Source organism: Amborella trichopoda, chromosome 1 (assembly GCF_054954075.1).
Source record: "Amborella trichopoda isolate Santa Cruz 75 chromosome 1, AtrichopodaSantaCruz75HAP2 v2.0, whole genome shotgun sequence".
NCBI lineage: Eukaryota > Viridiplantae > Streptophyta > Magnoliopsida > Amborellales > Amborellaceae > Amborella > Amborella trichopoda.
Genome location: NC_142336.1, coordinates 48,499,035 through 48,505,708, shown reverse-complemented (window position 1 = coordinate 48,505,708; position 6,674 = coordinate 48,499,035). Strand labels below are relative to the sequence as shown.

At 32.6% G+C, this 6,674-nt stretch overlaps 1 long non-coding RNA gene across 1 annotated transcript; it reads left to right on the top strand.

The window, feature by feature from the left end:
* The first annotated feature begins 1,553 nt into the window (after positions 1 to 1,553).
* On the top strand, positions 1,554 to 6,403 carry LOC110007937 (uncharacterized). The gene is made up of 5 exons (XR_002282286.2): positions 1,554 to 1,635; positions 1,783 to 1,837; positions 3,859 to 3,930; positions 5,874 to 5,979; positions 6,158 to 6,403. It is a non-coding gene; the product is annotated as an uncharacterized LOC110007937 (long non-coding RNA).
* The last annotated feature ends 271 nt before the right edge of the window (positions 6,404 to 6,674 follow it).

The following is a 6,674-nucleotide window of genomic DNA, read 5'->3' as shown; positions in this document are numbered from 1 at the left end:
TGTTAATTGGGCTAAAAAATGTTTTCTAAATTGGGTTTTCAATTTATTTTTATTTTTTATGATTGTTCATTAGAATGAAAAGAGTGTATATTTCAAAATTTAGACCAAACAAATAGCCATAACATGGTTTTTGAAAGTTGTTACATTATATTATGATAAAACCATTGCATAAAATCATTGCTCCATAGGAAGGAAAGAGCAAGTTTATCCCTAGTTTTGGATACAGGCTTCTATTTGGATCCACGGGTAAGGAGGACCGGTCCATGTAAAAGCAGAAGAACGCGAAAAAAAATAAAAAAAAATAATAATAATAATAAAAATAAAAGAATAATGAGAAAGGCTAAAAAATAAAAATCTAAACGTTACGTAGCAAAAAACGTGCAATAACAACAAAATTTGAACCTTAGCTAATGAAAAAAAATTAACATATCATTTATAAATTTTTTTTTGGGATTTTCTCAAATTACTCAAGAAAACCCCAAACAAAGACAAAAAATTAAAACAAGCATATTATTAAAAAATTAGCTACATTCCCCCCAAGAATGATCATAATATTAATTACAAATTCAAATTTTCTCAAATACTTTCAGGGAGGCCCAAGTTGAGAAAAAAAATAAAAATAAAAACAATATTATTTAAAAACTATCTAAAACCCCATCTTGCACAACCTAGAACACTAAAAAATTACTTACCCACACTAAAAATTTGACTTTCTAATTTACAAAATTTGCCTTTTTTTAGAAAATAAATGAACGCATATATTATTTAAATTTATTTAAACCCTACTTAAGATAACGTAGAACCAAAGACAATAAGCAATAATAATATTTCTGAAAATTTTGGTTTCCTTGAAATTTTTGATGTATATCCTAAATCAAAACAAAAATTAAATAAAATATAAATATTAAAAAATATCTAAACCCTACCTAAGAGAACCAAAAAAAAAAAAAATCTTCAAAAAAATAATTTTTAAATTAACAAAAAAGGAAAAATATAGAAAAATACATAAGATCAAGTATTCAAAATGGAAAAAATGATTTTTCACATTATAGGATGTAAGAATCAATATTAATATAAAAAAAATTAAATCAATATAAAATTGCAAAACGAAAAAATTAAAAAATAACAAAAATTGATTTCAAATATTTGCATTATGATTAAAAAAGCTTTGTTAGGGATTTCCTAGATCGTTGCATTAAAAACATTTTGAGACACATTGAAAAAATAATATTTTCTTTTTTCTCATTTCATTTCTTTTTCTTTTCCTTGCTTGGTTTTCAAGGCCAAGTGCTTGTACATGTTTTAAAGCCAAGTTCTTGTACTTCTTTCATTTCCCCAATGAAATCTTGTTAAAAGTTTTTTTTTTTTTTTTTAAAAAAAAAAAGAAAAAAGAAAAAAAGAGAATCATGTAACGTTTTTGGACGATTCTTGCTTCCAATGGCATCAGCAATGGTGGGCCATATTCATAATACACGTCGTCTTTCCTCCGTTATTCTTACGTCACTCCCCTCACATCACATGCCTTTTCCAAAGCCCCTTGTTAAAAGCTTAGGATTCATCACTCTCACCTTCGCATTTCCTCTGCAACTTAGGATTCATCACTCTCACCACTTCGCAGAGCACCTGAGAATTTGGGTTGTCCCCCCCTCAATGTTCTGGGCTTTGAAATCAGTTTTCTTAATACAAAATTTCACCATTTCTTTTTGTTCTTTTTTGATCCATAAGAATTTCACCATTTCTTTACCACATCATGGTGATGATTTTGTTCCATTGAATTTTCAGATCACGAGCAGTTCTTACTCTGATTCTGGAATAACAAATATCAGAAATTTCACAGGTACTTCTCATTCTTCTTCTACGTTCCCAAATCTAAGAACACAAATGGAGAAATATCTGGAGAAAAACTCCTTTTATGGAGGATTTACGCGCTTGTATTACTGCAACGAACAATAGATTTGAAAATTTGGTAGTGGATGGTTCCGATTTTTTTATGGATCCTGTATTCCTGTTGCATCCTGTGAACCGTCCACTAATTCGTTAAGCGGCTGGATATTCATTTGATTTCTAATGATTCGAAGGTAAAATGTCTATTTACATCGTTTCCTACACCTGGATTTTCTGGACGCTCATGATTGACTTCTCCACGTGTGAGGAATATTTTTCCCTTTTTTATTTACTTACTTTTTTGGGTTTTTTTGGACTTGTAGGTTGGTGGTAGATTCCGTTTTAAATTAATCTCTAAGCAAACTTTATTTGGGGATATTCCGGTAAGGGTGCAGTTTGCTTACAGACGCATTCAAATTTTATGGTGATATATAATTTTGATGTAAAATGTTCTTAGGATTATCTCAAAATCTATTTTTATATCTAATTATAAAATTTAAAAATGGTTAAAAATCAAATAGATCTATAAACATATGAAATTCTTGAAAATGGATGGTGTAGATAATATGTTATAAAATGTACTATTTCTGATATTTAAAATCTTTTTATTTTTCATAGTCATACATCTCGATGTCGAGATGATCAATCAAAAGGTTTTTCAACATTAAAACTTCCTTTTCTGATAAATTTTTTAGGGGGTAGTTCTACATTATAAGGTAGCATCCTTATACAAACTTTTTCCAAGGGGGAGAATGAAATGATGTATAAAAGCACCTACTTTCGTTCATATTTGTCTCTCTATGAATATGCTTGAATCTTCTGCAACGGCTGTTCTGGATGTCTAGTGTGGAAATGTTGTCTATTTTCTTCACTTTTTAGTGTGTGAAGAAATAAAATTATTAGTATTTATTGTATGTTTTTAGTTGGTTTTCTATTTGCACGTACTTCATGGTCATGTATTGCTTTTTAATGTGAATCTGTGAGTTCCAAAATTTCAAAGAGATGTATTTCACTTGATTTAAGATTTCGCAATGGTTGATCCTTTAATATTATCAGTGGAGATTCCGATTTATGAAAGTTTTTATAGCTATACGGAGTGGAGATTCCTAATAAATCGATTTTGGTGTATTTTGTGTGGAGATTCTTTAATATGCACACGCACATCGATTATAGTGTATTTTGTGTCTTATAAATCTAGGTTCCACTGGACGCGTCCACATTTGTGTAAAAAGGCTTTAACGGGTGAGCCCAACAGTGAAATGACTAAAGTAAGATGCTCTTTAGTTTTGGTTTTAGTTTAGGGTTGGAACTTCTTGAAATCTATCTTCATAGAAGTAACTGATTTTATATAAATCATGTATCAACATCTTGAATGGAAGATGCATAATACTCCAGTGGCATTGATCCTCTCTTTTAAAACTTTGTCTAAAAAAAAAACAAAAAAAGCCAAAAAAGATACTTAGGGGCTGTTTGGATCCTTGGAAAAACATTACCAGGATATAGTTTTTCAGGAAAATTGTTCATTTCTACTATTGGATCCAAAATCTGAGATAGTCTTTTTCTGACAAAAATCGCTTTCTCTATTTTGACCAAAAATAGAGAAATATTTTTCCATGTATTTACCATAAAAGAATCTTTTTCTCTGCCAGTTTCTATCATGGAGTTGAAACCCTACTCATCAAAAACACACACACACACACACACACTCTCTCTCTCTCTCTCTCTCTCTCTCTCTCTCTCTCTCTCTCTCTCTCTCTCTCTCTCTCTCTCTCTCTCTCTCTGTAGGGCGCCATCTCTTCGCCATAGCGCTATCAACCCATACCCAAATTGACGTGATTTAATTTAGAGTCGAAACTCGACCTGAGTGGGTAGGGTTGGGTTTGGGTCTGGGTCTAGTAATTAATGTATGGAGTCTGTCTGTTAACATAGATGGCTTATTATTTCATTTTCATCTTTGAATTATGTGCATTGCAGACTTCTAATGGCCAGCGAGAATGATCAATTCAGCCTATATGGACCTAACCATCTGGTAGACAACATTGACTGGTGAGGGGTTGGTCTTAGTTACCATTATGTATTTCCTGTTATCAGTGTTTCTTTTTACTGTTTTTCAATATGGTTTACAAGATAATAGAAGAAAATGCTGATTGAATTCAAATATTAGAAGAAGATACTTGAATAAAATATGTAAAACTTTCGAGGTTTCTTTTATCTAGTTATATGATATTAGAAAAACATTGCTAACGCTTGGTGGAAAATCGGGATAACCCAATTCCCTACTTGATGTAAGTTTGTAGCCGTTTATATCAAGAGAAGAAAGTAAAATCATGCTCCTCTTTAAATCTGGCACATGTTTTACATTTTCAAACCATCATCCTATCATACATTCTTATATGAATCAAGTACATTCCGATCGTTTTACTCATTGAATTATTTCTCATTGATGCCAAACCGTCATCACATAGCTCATATGCATCAAACCACGATATATGCAGACACATATGATATATGGCTCCACTATCAAGTATCCAACTTTGGTAGTACATTGGTTTGCATTCACCATCAATACCTCTTCTTCAATATAATCGGATATTGATTCTTTAACTTGATGAACATCATTCTTGGCCTCACCTTGCCCTTCTATTCCCGAACCGGAAATGCAATTTTCTTTGTCAACAATTTTTTTTGTGGCCAGACTTGTCATAAATCCAACAACTTTTCTCATAACCCCCTCAACTTTGATCGGCCACTTGAAGAATCTCTTGATGAACCAACTTGCTCATCCAATCAGCCTCTTCTCATAAGTACATACAATTTTAAGCCCATCAAATCATCCATTGATACCTTTTTTCGAAGTTCATTGGAAAGTACATCACTACAAACCGAATCCAATTCGAGGGCTTCTTCATTGTTACAACTCAAGGTAGTAACGAGATTGTCATAAGACTCCGGTAACGAGCAAAGTAATGTCACTGCCTTATCATCCGCATCTATTTTTACCCCGATATTCTCGAGTTAACAAATAATGTTGTTAAATTCATTCAATTGTTTTGATACTTTCATATCACCTCTCATCCTCAAGAGTACAATTTTCTTTTTAAGAAAATTTGGTTTATGAGGGACTTTGTTTAACACAAGTTTTCTAACTTCACCCATAAATCTACCACCATTTTTTCTTCTATTATATTAAATAGTATCTCATATCTAAACACAAGTGAATAATGGCCAGTGCCTTCTTATCCATTTCTTCACAATCATCATCCTTTATATATTCCTGATTCTTAGATTTTCCTTATAGTGTTTTATAGAGACCTTGTTGCACCAATATATCATGAAATTTTACTTCCTAAAGTTCAATCATTCCTTTCATCAAACATCTCTACTTCAAATTTGCAGCTAGTCATTTCTCAAATTATTACAAATTTCCCTTGAGCTTTGATGCCATTAGTTAGGAACCGAGACTATCTCGATTGCCTCTTGTTACGAAACCCCCCCCACTACAGCAAATCTAACACCTTGAAACCAACTTGCCAATCACTAATAAATTGATTCCAAGAAATCCAGTACCCAAGAATTAAATATATGGTGTAGTAAATTTGGCAGAAATATAATAAAATCAAGATAAAGTAAAATAAAAACTTAACAACACAACCACAAACTACAAACCATAATCAAAGCACTATAAACATACAACATACGTGATTCAACTAAAATCGGGCTACATCAATGAGCAACTGGCAAGAAAATGATTCATTATCAATGGAATAATTACAAATTTTGGGATTTAGTAGAGTTTTCCCCGTACAATGGTAAAAAAACCTCAAATTGATTTCGTACCGCACTAGCACCATTGATCAATTCCTTGCTTTGCCTCTGTCGACTAACACCATTGGGGCCTCAGAGGTAGGAAGGCTAGCAACATAGAATTCAATTTGGCTAATGCGATTCTGACTGTTAATTTGGGCCCTTCCCCTTCCATGGATTGCAAGTGGGCTCATGGGATACTCCAGTGGTGCCAGCCGGACCTCAGGTCGGAGCATAAATGTTACTACTATGGGTGATATATGGTCAAGCCAAAGGCAGCTTAATAAACAGGTGATATTTTCCTTAGTTTGTGATTCTTATTTTGTCTGCTTTATAATTAGTTTTCTACAGATTGCCTGAGGTTTCCTTTCTTTTTAAACTGGGGGCCTTTGTGCTTGCTTCTTGTTCTTTCCGTGGTTTTTTTAGGTCTGCAAACTCTCCATTAACCCCAGAGTATCCCTATTTCCAGGCCTATGAACAAACAGTGAAGCTGGACTATATAGTGTTTGCGCCTATTCATTATTTCAGTAGAGGGTGGATGCAGTGACCATTATTCAAGAAATAAGAAAATATGGATTATGGATGGTCAAGAGTCAGTGATGGGAGGGAAGATTAATTTGGAGAACTTTTGAGCTCAAATGTTTTAATGACATTTTCCATGGTCCTCTATCGGAAGACTTTCTTGGAGGAAAATATATAGAGGTTGATTTGGAAATTTCTTTTTTTAAAGGTATATATGGTTGATAATGTTACATCCAAAAAAGCTTAAGCTCTTATATTAGTTTTTACCCGAGGGAGCAAATGAACAGTAAATTCCTATGGGAGTGAATGTCTCTCTCCTTTTTTTTTCTTCTACTTTTGATAGCCATCTTTCTCTTTATTCTATTCACTTTTTGCTTTAACTTTTACTCGCTCTTTGGTTTAGCTATTTTCAATTTTTTTAATACAAATATTCCACAACATAGTTGGCTCAAGTATCACATACA